Source organism: Triticum urartu, chromosome 7 (assembly GCF_003073215.2).
Source record: "Triticum urartu cultivar G1812 chromosome 7, Tu2.1, whole genome shotgun sequence".
NCBI lineage: Eukaryota > Viridiplantae > Streptophyta > Magnoliopsida > Poales > Poaceae > Triticum > Triticum urartu.
The window spans coordinates 263,699,903-263,716,616 of NC_053028.1; positions in this window are offsets into that span (position 1 = coordinate 263,699,903).

The following is a 16,714-nucleotide window of genomic DNA, read 5'->3' on the forward strand; positions in this document are numbered from 1 at the left end:
GCTTGCATGTCAAATTTATGTGGTCAAAAGTAGTTTTAATGCATGATATCGCCTCTAGGCACTTGTAGGAGTAGTTGCTATCAATATTGTTGAGTTTGGTTCACTTTTATTTTGAAGTTACTAAAAATTTCAGAAATTTTTCAAAGGAAGAAATATGTTTAGGAAAATGTACCAAGGTGGTTCTTCAAGGAAGCAAGGACCCAGGCCCGCAATACGCGATGCGGACGAGGAACCACCAAGAGATGCTCAAGTGCGGCCTTGTGAATGACTGTTAGAGGATTTCATGATCCTGTTGGGGATCGTAGCAGAAATTTAAAATTTTCTACACATCACCAAGATCAATCTATGGAGTAATCTAGCAACGAGGGGAAGGAGAGTGCATCTACATACCCTTGTAGATCGCTAAGCGGAAGCGTTGCAAGAACGCGGATGAAGGAGTCGTACTCGTAGCGATTCAGATCGCGGTTGATTCCGATCTAAGCGCCGAACCACGGCGCCTCCGCGTTCAACACATGTGCAGCCCGGTGACGTCTCCTACGCCTTGATCCAGCAAGCGGAGAAGGAGAAGTTTGGGGAAGACTCCATCCAGCAGCAGCACGGCGGCATGGTGGTGAAGGAGGAGCGTGGCAATCCTGCAGGGCTTCGCCAAGCACCGCGGGAGAAGAGGAGGACTTGGGAGAGGGGGAGGGCTGCGCCAGAACTTGGGTGCGGCTGCCCTCCCACCCCCCACATATATATAGGGGCAAGGGAGAGGGGGGGCGGCCCCCTCAGATCCAATCTGAGGAGGGGGCGGCGGCCAGGGGGGTTGCCTTGCCCCCCAAGGCAAGGGGCGCCCCCCCTTTAGGGTTCCCCCAAACCCTAGGCGCATGGGCCCTAGGGGGGAGGCGCCCAGCCCACTAAGGGGCTGGTCCCTCTCCACACACAGCCCATAGGGCCCTCCGGGGCAGGTGGACCCTCCCGTTGGACCCCCGGAACCCCTCTAGTGGTCCCGGTACAATACCGGTAACCCCCGAATTATTCCGATGACCGTATGATGACTTCCCATATATAAATCTTTGCCTCCGGACCATTTCGGAACTCCTCGTGACGTCTGGGATCTCATCCGGGACTTCGAACAACATTCGGTAACCACGTATATCTATTCCCTATAACCCTAGCGTCATCGAACCTTAAGTGTGTAGACCCTACGGGTTCGGGAGTCATGCAGACATGGCCGAGACAACTCTCTGGTCAATAACCAACAGCGGGATCTGGATACCCATGTTGGCTCCCACATGCTCCACGATGATCTCATCGGATGAACCACGATGTCAAGGATTTAATCAATCCCGTATACAATTCCCTTTGTCTATCGGTATGATACTTGCCCGAGATTCGATCGTCGGTATCCCGATACCTTGTTCAATCTCATTACCGGCAAGTCTCTTTACTCGTTCCGTAACACATCATCCCGTGATCAACTCCTTGATCACATTGTGCACATTATGATGATGTCCTACCGAGTGGGCCCAGACATACCTCTCCGTTTACACGGAGTGACAAATCCCAGTCTCGATTCATGCCAACCCAACAGACACTTTCGGAGATACCTGTAGTGTACCTTTATAGCCACCCAGTTATGTTGTGACGTTTGGCACACCAAAAGCACTCATACGGTATCCGGGAGTTGCACAATCTCATGGTCTAAGGAAATGATACTTGACATTAGAAAAGCTTTAGCATACGAACTACACGATCTTTGTGCTAGGCTTAGGATTGGGTCTTGTCCATCACATCATTCTCCTAATGATGTTATCCCGTTATCAACGACATCCAATGTCCATGGTTAGGAAACCATAACCATCTATTGATCAACGAGCTAGTCAACTAGAGGCTTACTAGGGACATGGTGTTGTCTATGTATCCACACATGTATCTGAGTTTCCTATCAATACAATTCTAGCATGGATAATAAACGATTATCATGAACGAGGAAATATAATAATAACCAATTTATTATTGCCTCTAGGGCATATTTCCAACAGTCTCCCACTTGCACTAGAGTCAATAATCTAGTTCACATCGCCATGTGAGTAACACTCACAGGTCACATCGCCATGTGACCAATATCCAAGAGTCTACTAGACTCAATGATCAAGTTCACATCACTATGTGATTAACACTCAAAGAGTTCTGGGTTTGATCATGTTATGCTTGTGAGAGAGGTTGTAGTCAACGGGTCTTGCCATATTCAGATCCTATGTATTTTGCAAAAATTTATGTCATATTGTAGATGCTGCTACCACATTCCACTTGGAGCTATTCCAAATTGTTGCTCCATTATACGTATCCAGTATCTCTACTCAGAGCTATCCGGATAGGTGTTAAGCTTGCATCGACGTAACTCTTTACATCGAACTCTTTATCACCTCCATAACTGAGAAACATTTCCTTATTCCTCTAAGGACAATTTTGACCGCTATCTGGTGATCTACTCCTAGATCACCTTTGTACCCTCTTGTCAGACATGTGGCAAGGCACACATCAGGTGCGGTACTAAGCATGGCATACCGTATAAAGCCTATGACAAGAGCATAGGGGACGACCTTCGTCCTTCCTCTTTCTTCTTCCGTGGTCAATCTTTGAGTCTTACTCAACTTCACACCTTACAACTCAGGTAAAACCCCCTTCTTTGACTCCTTCAAAAACATGTCAAGGTGTGCATTCTTTGAAAGTATCATCAGGTGTTTTGATCTATCTCTATAGATCTTGATGCCCAATATGTAAGCAGCTTTATCCAGGTCTTCCTTTGAAAAACACTCTTCAAACAACTGTTTATGCTTTCCAGAAATTCTACATCATTTCGAATCAACAATATGTCATCCACATATACTTATCAGAAATGTTGTAGTGCTCCCACTCACTTTCTTGTAAATACAAGTTTCTAGTAAACATTGTATAAACCTAAAAGCTTTGATCACTCCATCAAAACATATATTCCGATTCCGAGATGCTTGCTCTAGTCCATAGAAGGATTGCTGGAGCCAGCATACCTTTTAGCATCCTTAGGATCGACAAAACCTTTTATTGTATCACATACAACTTTTCTTACGAAAACTGGTAAGAAAACTTATTTTGACATCCATCTGTAAGATTTCATAATCGAAAAATATAGCTAATGCTAACATGATTCCGACGGACTTAAGCATCGCTACGGGTGAGAAATTCTCATCGTAGTCAACTCCTTGAACTTGTGAAAAGACTCTTTCCCACAAGTCGAGCTTCATAGACCGTAAAATTACCGCCCACGTCTGCCTTCTTCTTAAAGATCCATTTATCTCAATGGCTTGCCGATCATCAGGCAAGTCCACCAAAGTCCATGGATCCTATCTCGGATTTCATGGCTTCCAACCATTTGCAGAATACGGGCCCACCATCGCTTCTCCATAGCTCGTAGGTTCATTGTTGTCTAATAACATGATATCTAAGACAGGATTACCGTACCACTCAGGAGCAGTACATATCCTTGTCGACCTATGAGGTTCGATAGCAACTTGATTCGAAGCTTCATGATCACTATCATTAACTTCCTCTTCAACAGATGTAGGCGCCACAGAAAACATCTTTCTGTGTTGCATCACTCTCTGGTTGAAATAAAGGTTCGACAACCTCATCAAGTTCTATCTTCCTCCCACTCAATTCTTTCGAGAGAAACTCCTTCTCGAGAAAGGACCTGTTCTAAGAGACAAACAATTTGCCCTCGGATCTGAGATAGAAGGTATGCCCAACTGTCACCTTTGGGTATCCTATGAAGATGTGTTTGTCCGCTTTTGGGTTCGAGCTTCTCCGGCTGAAGCCTTAAGCATCGCATCCCCAAACATTAAGAAATGACAACTTTGGTTTCTTGCCAAACCAATGTTCATATGACGTCGTCTCAACGGACTTAGATGGTGTCCTATCTAAAGTGAATGCAGCTGTCTCTAACGCATAACCTCAAAATGAAAACGGTAGATTGGTAAGAGACATCGTAGATCGCACCATATCTCATAGGGTTCGATTACGATGTCCGGATACACCATTACCTTGTGGTGTTCCAGGTGGCTTCAACTGTGAAACAATTCCACAATGTCTTAAGTGATTGCCAAACTCATAACTCAGAAAATCCCCTTTTGATCAGATCGTAGGAACATGATCTTATTGTTATGATGATTCTTAACTTCACTCTGAAATCACTTGAACTTTTCAAACGTTTCAGACTTGTGCTTCATTAAGTAGATATACCTATATCTACCCAAATCGTCAGTGAAGATGAGAAAATAGCGATATCCACCGCACGCTTCAATTCTCATTGGATCACACGCATCAGCATGCATGATTTCCAACAAGTCACTTGCCCGTTTCATTGTACCTGAAAACGGGGTCTTAGTCATCCTGCCCATGAGGCACGGCTCGCATGTGTCAAGTGATTCAAAAATCAAGTGACTCCAAACATCCATCGACATGGAGTTTCTTCATGCATCTTACGCCAATATGACCTAAGAGGCAGTGCCACGAGAAAGTGGTACTATCATTATTAACTCTACATCTTTTGGCGTGAACATGTGTATTACCACGACCGAGATTCAATGAACCATTCACATAGGGTGCATGACCATGAAAGGTATTATTCATGTAAACAGAATAACCATTATTCTCTAACTTAAATGAATAATTGTATTGCAATGAACATGATCTAATCATATTCATGCTCAATGTAGACACCTAATAACATTTATCTAGGTTCAATACTAATCCCGAAGGCAGATGGAGCGTGCGATGGTGATCTCATCAACTTTGGAAACACTTCCAACACACATCGTCACCTCGCCCTTAGCCAGTCTACGTTTAGTCCGTAGCTTTTGCTTCAAGTCACTAATAATAGCAACTGAACCGATATCCAATACCCAGGTGCTACCAGGAGTACTAGTGAGGTACACATTAATAACACGTATATACTTTGTTGAAGTTGCCAGCCTTCTTATCTACCATGCATTTGGGGTAATTCCGCTACCAGTGACTGTTCCCCTTACAATAGAAGCACTCAGTCTCAGGTTTGGGTTCAACCTTGGGTTCCTTCACTGGAGCGGCAACTGGTTTGCCATCCATGAAGTTTCCCTTCTAGCCCTTGCCCTTCTTGAAACCAGTGGTCTTGTTAAACCATCAACACTTGATGCTCCTTCTTCGATTTCTACCTTTTGCGGTCTTAAGCACCGCGAACAGCTCCGGGATCAACTCCATCCCTTGCATGTCATAGTTCATCACGAAGATCTAGTAGCTTAGTGATAGTGGCTAGAGAACTCTATCAATCACTATCTTATCTGGAAGTTTAACTCCCACTTGATTTAAGTGATTGTAGCACCCAGACATTCTGAGCACATGCTCACTAGCTGAGCTATTCTCCTCCATCTTGTTGGCAAAGAACTTGCCAGAGGTCTCACACCTCTCAACACGGGCATGAGCCTGAAATCCCAATTTCAGCTCTTGGAACATCTCATATGTTCTATGGCATTCAAAACGTCATTGGAATCCCGATTCTAAGCCGTAAAGTATGGTGCACTAAACTATCAAGTAGTCATCAGGATGTGTCTGTCAGGTGTTCACAACACCCACAGACGACGTTGTAGGGGTTTTCACATTGAGCGGTGCATCAAAGACGTAAGCCTTCTGTGTAGCAGTGAGGACACTCCTCGGACTACGGACCTAGTCCGCATCATTGCTTACAATATCTTTCAACTTAATCTTTCTCTAGGAACGTATTGAAACAGGGAGCTACAACGTGAGCTATTTATCTACAACCTATTTGCAAAGACAATTTAGACTATGTTCATGATAATTGAGTTCATCTAATCAAATTATTTAATGAACTCCCACTCGGATAGACATCCCTCTAGTCATCTAAGTGAAACATGATCTGAATCGACTAGGCCGTGTCCGGTCATCACGTGAGACGGACTAGTCATCAACGGTGAACATCTCATGTTGATCGTATCTTCTATACGACTCATGTTCGACCTTTCGGTCTTCCGTGTTCCGAGGCCATGTCTGTACATGCTAGGCTCGTCAAGTCAACCTAAGTGTTTCGCATGTGTCCCGAGGCCATGTCTGTACATGCTAGGCTCGTCAAGTCAACCTAAGTGTTTCGCATGTGTCCCGAGGCCATGTCTGTACATGCTAGGATCGTCAAGTCAACCTAAGTGTTTCGCATGTGTCCCGAGGCCATGTCTGTACATGCTAGGCTCGTCAACACCCATTGTATTCGAATGTTAGAATCTATCACACCCAATTATCACGTGGTGCTTCGAAACAACAAACCTTTGCAATGGTGCACAGTTAGGGGGAACACTTTTCTTGAAATTTTAGTGAGGGATCATCTTATTTAAGCTACCGTCGTTCTAAGCAAATAAGATGTAAAACATGATAAACATCACATGCAATCAAATAGTGACATGATATGGCCAATATCATTTTGCTCCTTTTGACCTCCATCTTCGGGGCTCCATGATCATCGTTGTCACCGGCATGACACCATGATCTCCATCATCGTGTCTTCTTGAAGTTGTCTCGTCATCTATTACTTCTACTACTATGCCTAACGCTTTAGCAATAAAGTAAAGTAATTACATAACGTTTATGTTGACACACAGGTCATAAATAAATTAAGACAACTCCTATGGCTCCTGCCAGTTGTCATACTAATTGACATGCAAGTCGTGATTCCTATTACAAGAACATGATCAATCTCATACATCACATATATCATTCATCACATCCTTTTGGCCATATCACATCACAAGGCATATGCTGCAAAAACAAGTTAGACGTCCTCTAATTGTTGTTGCAAGTTTTTACGTGGCTGCTATAGGTTTCTAGCAAGAACGTTTCTTACCTACGCCAAAACCACAACGTGATATGCCAATTTCTATTTACCCTTCATAAGGACCCTTTTCATCGAATCCGATCCGACTAAAGTGGGAGAGACAGACACCCGCTAGCCACCTTATGCAACTAGTGCATGTCAGTCGGTGGAACCAGTCTCACATAAGAGTACGTCTAAGGTCGGTCTGGGCCGCTTCATCCCACGATGCCGCCGAATCAAGATAAGACTAGTAACGGCAAGTAAATTGACAAAATCGACGCCCACAACAACTTGTGTTCTACTCGTGCATAGAAACTACACATAGACCTAGCTCATGATGCCACTGTTGGGGATCCTAGCAGAAATTTAAAATTTTCTACGCATCACCAAGATCAATCTATGGAGTAATCTAGCAATGAGGGGAAGGAGAGTGCATCTACATACCCTTGTAGATCGCTAAGCGGAAGCGTTGCAAGAACGCGGATGAAGGAGTCGTACTCGTAGCGATTTAGATCACGGTTGATTCCGATCTAAGCGTCGAACCACGGCGCCTCCGTGTTCAACACACGTGCAACCGGTGACGTCTCCTGCGCATTGATCCAGCAAGGGGAGAAGGAGAGGTTTGGGGAAGACTCCATCCAGCAGCAGCACGACGGTGTGGTGGTGAAGGAGGAGCGTGGCAATCCTGCAGGGCTTTGCCAAGCACCGCGGGAGAAGAGGAGGACTTGGGAGAGGGGGAGGGCTGCGCCAGAACTTGGGTGCGGCTACCCCCCCCCCCCACCCCCCACATATATATAGGGGCAAGGGAGAGGGGGGCCGGCCCCCTCAGATCCAATCTGAGGAGGGGGCGGCGGCCAGGGGGGTTGCCTTGCCCCCCAAGGCAAGGGGGCGCCCCCCCTTTAGGGTTCCCCCAAACCCTAGGCGCATGGGCCCTAGGGGGGAGGCGCCCAGCCCACTAAGGGGCTGGTCCCTCTCCACACACAGCCCATAGGGCCCTCCGGGGCAGGTGGACCCTCCCGGTGGACCCCGGAACCCCTCAAGTGGTCCCGGTACAATACCGGTAACCCCCGAATTATTCCGGTGACCGTATGATGACTTCCCATATATAAATCTTTACCTCCAGACCATTCCGGAACTCCTCGTGATGTCCGGGATCTCATCCGGGACTCCGAACAACATTCGGTAACCGCGTATATCTATTCCCTATAACCCTAGCGTCATCGAACCTTAAGTGTGTAGACCCTACGGGTTCGGGAGTCATGCAGACATGGCCGAGACAACTCTCCGGTCAATAACCAACAGCGGGATCTGGATACCCGTGTTGGCTCCCACATGCTCCACGATGATCTCATCAGATGAACCACGATGTCAAGGATTTAATCAATCCCGAATACAATTCCCTTTGTCTATCGGTACGATACTTGCCCGAGATTTGATCGTCGGTATCCCGATACCTTGTTCAATCTCGTTACCGGCAAGTCTCTTTACTCATTCCGTAACACATCATCCCGTGATCAACTCCTTGATCACATTGTGCACATTATGATGATGTCCTACCGAGTGGGCCCAGAGATACCTCTCCGTTTACACGGAGTGACAAATCCCAGTCTCGATTCGTGCCAACCCAACAGACACTTTCGGAGATACCTGTAGTGTACCTTTATAGCCACCCAGTTACGTTGTGACGTTTGGCACACCCAAAGCACTCCTACGGTATCCGGGAGTTGTACAATCTCATGGTCTAAGGAAATGATACTTGACATTAGAAAAGCTTTAGCATACGAACTACACGATCTTTGTGCTAGGCTTAGGATTGGGTCTTGTCCATCACATCATTCTCCTAATGATGTGATCCCGTTATCAACGACATCCAATGTCCATGGTTAGGAAACCGTAACCATCTATTGATCAACGAGGTAGTCAACTAGAGGCTTACTAGGGACATGGTGTTGTCTATGTATCCACACATGTATCTGAGTTTCCTATCAATACAATTCTAGCATGGATAATAAACGATTATCATGAATAAGGAAATATAATAATTACCAATTTATTATTGCCTCTAGGGCATATTTCCAACAGATCCGAGCAGGAATTAAAGAGGAATTTGATGCATATGTGCGTAATGCTGATCTGGAGAGCTTCGAGGAAGATAAGTGCCGTCAATACCTCTATTTAACTGATTCATTTGTGAGAAGGTTTAAATTCTCATCATCACGCAATTCTCAAATTGTCTTGTTTGGTCTTTATGATAAATCTTATACCATGGACTTAGAAGATTTTAATACTGCTTGTAAAATCCCACAGTGGGGTGATGTTAGTGAACCTCGCAAATCTGAATTTAGATATTTTCTTGCTAGTATTACAGTGGGGGAATCTAGAGATGTAACACAAGCCACCATAGGGAGCATTCATTTTCCTGCTATACATTATTTTGCTCTCTTCATAGGTAGATGCATAAATGGTAAAGATGAAGCATGTCATATGTGTGTGCCTGATCTTAGCGTTCTCAGAAGCGCTATTTTAGGAGATAAACAATACAATTTGGGGGCTATCGTTGCATGTAGGTTGCATAGTAATCGTATTCATGGAGATTTCTTTGGTGGAATTTATGCAACACGTATAGCTAACTTTCTTGAGATACCCATATGTGGACATGATATTGAGTTGCCTCCTTCTTATCTAGATTATGATGCTATGGTCCGTCATTAGTTTGTTGAGAGGAACGATCAGTTCCTCCAGTACCGACTAATCTTTGATAGACGACACACCTATTACGTCGCTCTCCCTGCTCCTACTTTCTTTGACTTTTAGGCAAAAGGGAGATATTTTATAACTAGGGAGGAGGCGACCGAGTACGAGAGGAGGCGGAGACAGCTTGCCTCCAAGCGGCAACTCATCAGGCAATTATCGCTGCATCTCAATACGACCCCAGCTACAACTTTGGATATCCGCCAGGCCAGCCGTGGCCATAGACCAACTTAGGCCAAAAGCCTAAGCTTGGGGGAGTACGTATTTCTCACCGACATTACATTCATGTTCACACACTCATGCTAGTTGTCGGTGCTCATACTTTTTCATTGTAACATCCATGCTAGTTTATTTCCTTCTTATGCTTTCTTCTTGTGTGTTTGATAAACCTTAAGAAAAACAAAAAAATTACTTGTAGCTTTTAGTTAGTTTACTTTCCATGCCTGTAGTAGTAATTAAAAAGAAAACCCAAAAAGATTTCTCGTTCTTCTTTTGCTTGTTGGGAGCTTTCCCGTGTAAATAGTTTTGTTTCTTTTCTTCCCTTTGGGGGTCGAGAGGAGAAGACCATAATGAAAATGTTGAGTGGCTCTTATATGCATTATTGTTGATCTAACAAAGAGCCCATGTTACCTTGTCTTCTCTCTTGAATTGAATGCTTGCAGATTCCAGCTTAGTCCAATGCACGTGCACTATTATTACTATCCACACTATTCGGTCGTGCAAGTGAAAGGCAATAATGATGATTATATGAGGAACTTATTGAGATAAGAAAAGCTAGTATGAACTCGACATCTCTTGTTTTTGTCAATATGATTAGTTCATCGTTCCTGATTCAACCTATTATGAATAAACATGTTTGCAATGACAATTAGAGATTGTAGTTGCTTATGCCATGCTTAATTAGCTAGGAGCTTATACTGGTTTACCTTGCGTGCCAATGTGCTATTAAAATGGTTGTGATGTGGTATGATAGGGTGGTATCCTCTTTTGAACGATTCGAGTGGCTTGACTTGGCACATGTTCATCCATGTAGTTGAAACAAAATCAACATAGCCTCTACGATATTTATGTTCATGGTGCATTATATCCTACTCATGCTTGCATTCGGTGTTGATTAATTTTAATGCATGTTCATGACTGTTGTCGCTCTCTAGCTGGTCGCTTCCCAGTCTTTTTCTAGACTTCACTTGTACTAAGCGGGAATACTGCTTGTGCGTCCAATTCCATAAACCCCAAAGTTGTTCCATATGAGTCCACCATACCTACCTATATACGGTATCTACCTGTCGTTCCAAGTAAATTTGTATGTGCCAAACTCTGAACCTTCAAATAAACATTCTGTTTTGTATGCTCGAATAGCTCATGTATCAACTAGGGCTGTCTATATCTTCCATGCTAGGCGGGTTATTCTCAAGAGGAGTGGACTCCGCTCCTCACTCACGAGAAAAGGGCTGGTCACCGGGATGCCCAGTCCCATGCTTTATGCAAATCAAATCAAAATAACTGCAAACAAAACTCCCCCGGGACTCTTGTTAGTTGGAGGCACTCGTTGTTTCGAGCAAGCCATGGATTGATGCTTGTTGGTGGAGGGGGAGTATAAACTTTACCATTCTGTTTGGGAACCGCCTATAATGTGTGTAGCATGGAAGATATCGAGATCTCTCGGTTGTTATGTTGACAATGAAAGTATACCGCTCAAAATATTATTCATATCTATTTCAAAACTGAGCTCTAGCACCTCTACAAATCCCTGCTTCCCTCTGCGAAGGGCCTATCTATTTACTTTTATGTTGAGTCATCATCCTCTTATTAAAAAGCACCAGTTGGAGAGCACCGCTGTCATTTGCATCCATTACTGTTAGTTTATATTGAGTATGACTTGACTGGATCTCTTTTACCATGAATTACAATGTCTAGTCAGTCCTTGATCTTTAAAGGTGCTCTGCATTTATGTTTTGCGGTCTCAGAAAGGGCTAGCGAGATACCATCTTGTCATATCATATCATATCATGATTATTTTGAGAAAGTGTTGTCATCAGAGATTTATTATTATTGCTCGCTAGTTGATTATGCCATTGATATGAGTAAACATGACCTAAGTGTTATCGTGAATATGGTTAGTTCATAATCTTTGCTGAAAACTTGAATGCTGGCTTTCATATTTACAACAACAAGAGCAAATAGAGTTTGTAAAAGTTTTTCTTTATCACTTTCAGTTTATCAACTGAAATGCTTGAGGACAAGCAAAGGTTTAAGCTTGGGGGAGTTGATACGTCTCCGTCGTATCTACTTTTCCAAACACTTTTCCCTTGTTTTGGACTCTAACTTGCATGATTTGAATGGAACTAACCCGGACTGACGCTGTTTTTAGAAGAATTGCCATGGTGTTATTTTTGTGCAGAAATAAAAGTTCTTGGAATGACCTGAAAATCAACGGAGAATTATTTTGGAATATATAAAAAATACTTGAAGAAAGATCCACATTAGGGGGCCCACCACCTGTCCACGAGGGTGGGGGCGCGCCCAACCCCCTGGGCGCGCCCCCTGCCTCATGGGCCCCCTGACGCTCCACCGACCTTAACCTTGACTCCATATATTCACTTTCGGGGAGAAAAAAATCAAAGAGAAGGATTAATCGCGTTTTACAATACGAAGCCGCCGCCAAGCCCTAAACTCTCTCTGGAGGGCTGATCTGGAGTCCGTTCGGGGCTCTGGAGAGGGGAATCCGTCACCATCGTCATCATCAACCTTCCTCCATCACCAATTTCATGATGCTCACCGTCGTGCGTGAGTAATTCCATCGTAGGCTTGCTGGACGGTGATGGGTTAGATGAGATTTATCATGTAATCGAGTTAGTTTTGTTAGGGTTTGATCCCTAGTATCCACTATGTTCCGAGATTGATGTTGCTATGACTTTGCTATGCTTAATGCTTGTCACTAGGGCCCGAGTGCCATGATTTCAGATCTAAACCTATTATGTTTCATCAATATATGAGAGTTCTTGATCCTATCTTTCAAGTCTATAGTCACCTAGTATTTGTTATGATCCGTTAACCCCGAAGTGACAATAATCGGGATACTTAACGGTGATGACCGTAGTTTGAGGAGTTCATTTACTCACTATGTGTTAATGTTATGGTCCGGTACTCTATTAAAAGGAGGCATTAATATCCCTTAGTTTCAATAGGACCCCGCTGCCACGGGAGGGTAGGACAAAAGATGTCATGCAAGTTCTTTTCCATAAGCACGTATGACTATATTCGGAATATATGCCTACATTACATTGATGAACTGGAGCTAGTTCTGTGTCACCCTAGGTCATGACTGTTACATGATCGATCGCATCCGGCATAATTCTCCATCACCGATCCAATGCCTACAAGCTTTCCATATATTTTTCTTCGCTTATTTACTTTTCTGTTGCTATTGTTACAATCACTAGAAAACCCAAAAATATTACTTTTTCTACCGTTACCTTTTTCCACCGTTACTACTACTATCATATTACTTTGCTACTAAATACCTTGTTGCAGATATTAAGTTTCCAGGTGTGGTTGAATTGACAACTCAGCTGCTAATACTTGAGAATATTGTTTGGCTCCCCTTGGGTCGAATCAATAAATTTGGGTTGAATACTCTACCCTCAAAAACTATTGCGATCCCCTATACTTGTGGGTTATCAAGGGGACTCCAACTAGGATTGGGAATCCTAGTTGGACTCCCCCCATAGGTGCACCCCTCCTAGGCCGGCCTCCTCCTCCTCCCTCCTTTATATACGTGGGCAGGGGGCACCCCAAGGCACTCCAAGATTTGTCTTAGCCATGTGTGGTGCCCCCTCCACAGTTACACATCTCGATCATATCATCGTAGTGCTTAGGCGAAGCCCTGCGCCGGTAACTTCATCATCACCGTCGCCATGCCGTCGTGCTGACGGAACTCTCCTTTGGCCTCAACTGGATCAAGAGACCGAGGGACGTCATCGAGCTGAACGTGTGCTGAACGCGGAGGTGTCGTGTGTTCGGTACTTGGATCGGTTGGATCGCAAAGACGTTCGACTACATCAACCGCATTACTAAACTCTTCCGCTTTTGGTCTACGAGGGTACGTAGACACACTCTCCCCTCTCGTTGTTATGCATGTCCTAGATAGATCTTGCATGATCGTAGGATTTTTTTGAAATACTGCGTTCCCCAACACATTTTGGGATTATGCATTAGAGACATCTGTATTCACTTTAAATAGGGCACCGTCTAAATACGTTGAGACGACACCATATGAAATGTGGTTTGGCAAGAAAGCTAAGTTGTCGTTTCTTAAAGTTTGGGGTTGTGATGCTTATGTGGAAAAGCTTCGGCCTGATAAGCTCGAACCCAAATCGGAGAAGTGCGTCTTCATAGGATACCCAAAAGAAACTGTTGGGTACACCTTCTATCACAGATCCGAAGGCAAGACTTTTGTTGCTAAGAATGAATCCTTTCTGGAGAAGGAGTTTCTCTCAAAAGAAGTCAGTGGGAGGAAAGTAGAACTTGATGAGGTAATTGTACCTTCTCTCGAATTGTACCGTTCCCGTGATGCCTACACCAACTAGAGAGGAAGCTAATGATAATGGTCATGAAACTTCGGATCATGTTACTACCGAACCTCGTAGGTTAACCGGAGCACGTTCCGCACCAGAGTGGTATGGTAATCCTGTTCTGAAAGTCATGTTACTAGACCATGACGAACCTACGAACTATGAGGAAGCGATGATGAGCCCAGATTCCACAAAATGGCTTGAGGCCACGAAGATAGGATCCATGTATGAGAACAAAGTATGGACTTTGGTTGACTTGCCTGATGATCGGCAAGCCATAGAGAATAAATGGATATTTAAGAAGAAGACTGACCCTGATGGTAATGTTACTATCTACAAAGCTCGACTTGTCGCAAAATGGTTTCAACAAGTTCAAGGGGTTGACTACGATGAGACTTTCTCACCCATAGCGATGCTTAAGTCTGTCTGAATCATGTTAGCAGTTGCCGCATTTTATGATTATGAAATCTGGCAAATGGACGTCTGATGACCCACAAGTATAGGGGATCAATTGTAGCTCTTTTCGATAAGTAAGAGTGTCGAACCCAACAAGGAGCAGAAGGAAATGACAAGTAGTTTTTAGTAAGGTGATGTTTGCAAGTGCTGAAATTGTAAGTAACGAGTAGTTTGATAGCAAGATAATTTGTAACGAGCAAGTAACGATAATAGTGACAAGTATGCAGCAGGGTAGCCCAATCCTTTTTAGGAAAATGACAGGCCAAAACGGTCTCTTATAATAAGCAAAGTGTTCCTGAGGGTACACGGGAATTTCATCTAGTCACTTTCATCATGTTGGTTTGATTTGTGTTCGCTACTTTGATAATTTGATATGTGGGTGGACCGTGCTTAGGTGTTGTTCTTACTTGAACAAGCCTCCTACTTATGATTAACCCTCCCGCAAGCATCCGCAACTACGAGAAAAGTATTAAGAATAAATTCAAACCATAGCATTAAACTCTAGGATCCAATCGGTCCCTTATGGAATAGTGCATAAACTGGGGTTTAAGTTTCTGTCACTCTCGTAACCCACCATCTATTTACTATTCCACAATGCATTCCCTTAGGCCCAAATATGGTGAAGTGTCATGTAGTTGATGTTCACATGACACCACTAAGGGAATCACAACATACATACTATCAAAACATCGAACACATATCAAATTCACATGATTACTTGCAACATGATTTCTCCCGTGACCTCAAGAACAAAAGTAACTACTCACAAATAATAATCATGCTCAAGATCAGAGGGGTATTAAATAGCATATTTAATCTGAACATATAATCTTCCACCAAATAAACCATATAGTAATCAACTACAAGATGTAATCAACACTACTAGTCACCCCCTAGCAACAATCTATAGTTCCGGTAACAAGATTGCATACAAGAGATGAACTAGGGTTTGAGATGAGATGGTGCTGGTGAAGATGTTGATGGAGATTTCCCTCCCCAAGATGGGAGAGTTGTTGGTGATGATGATGATGATTTCCCCCTCCGGGAGGGAAGTTCCCCCGGCAGAATCGCTCCGCCGGAGGGCAAAAGTGCCCCTGCCCAAGTTCCGCCTCGAGGCGGTGGCGCTTCGTCCCGAAATTCCTCCCCTTATTTTTTTCTAGGTCAAAACTACTTATATACCAAAAGATGGGCACTGGAGGTGGGCCGAGGAGGCCACAACCCACCAGGGCGCGCCAGGGGGCCTGGCGCGCCCAGGTGGGTTGTGCCCACCTGGTGGCCCCCTCTGGTGTTTATTGATTCCAACATTTCTTAAATAATCCATAAAAAATCTTTGTAAAGTTTCAGCTCATTTGGAGTTGTGCAAAATAGGTGGCCTAACGTAGCTTTTCTCGGTCCAGATTTCTAGCTGCCGGAATTCTCCCTCTTGGTGTGTTCCTTGCAAATTATGAGAGAAAAAGCATTAGAATTACTCCAAAAAGCATTATTATGGATAAAAACATTATAAATAACAGTAAGAAACCATGATGCAAAATGGACATATCAACTCCCCCAAGCTTAGACCTCACTTGTCCTTAAGCGAAAACCGAAATCGAAAAACATGTCCACATGCTTTGAGAGAGAGGTGTCGATAAAAACAAAATACGGACATAGAAGCATCATGTTGATTATTATAGCAGCAACAAAATTAAATGTAGGACTTTTATCATATACTTATCATGAATAAGTAATAGTTGATCACACAATCGAAGTATAAAGCAAAAACTCTATTAGAAACAAAAAAAACTATGTTCTCAGTCAAATTTGCAACTATAATTCATCATCTTTTCAGGAAGAGTCACGTGTCGGAGCCTTTAGTCAAGTCCACATACTCAACCATCATATAGTCTTCTATGATTGCTAACACTCACCTTGTACCCATGAGCAAAACGTTTCAATCGGACACAAAGAAAGATAGGGGCTTATAGTTTCGCCTCCCAACATACTCACGTCAAGGGTGATGTCAACAATAATAACTCATGCTATCTATATTCAACTGGACATATGTGCCTAGATCTTTCCT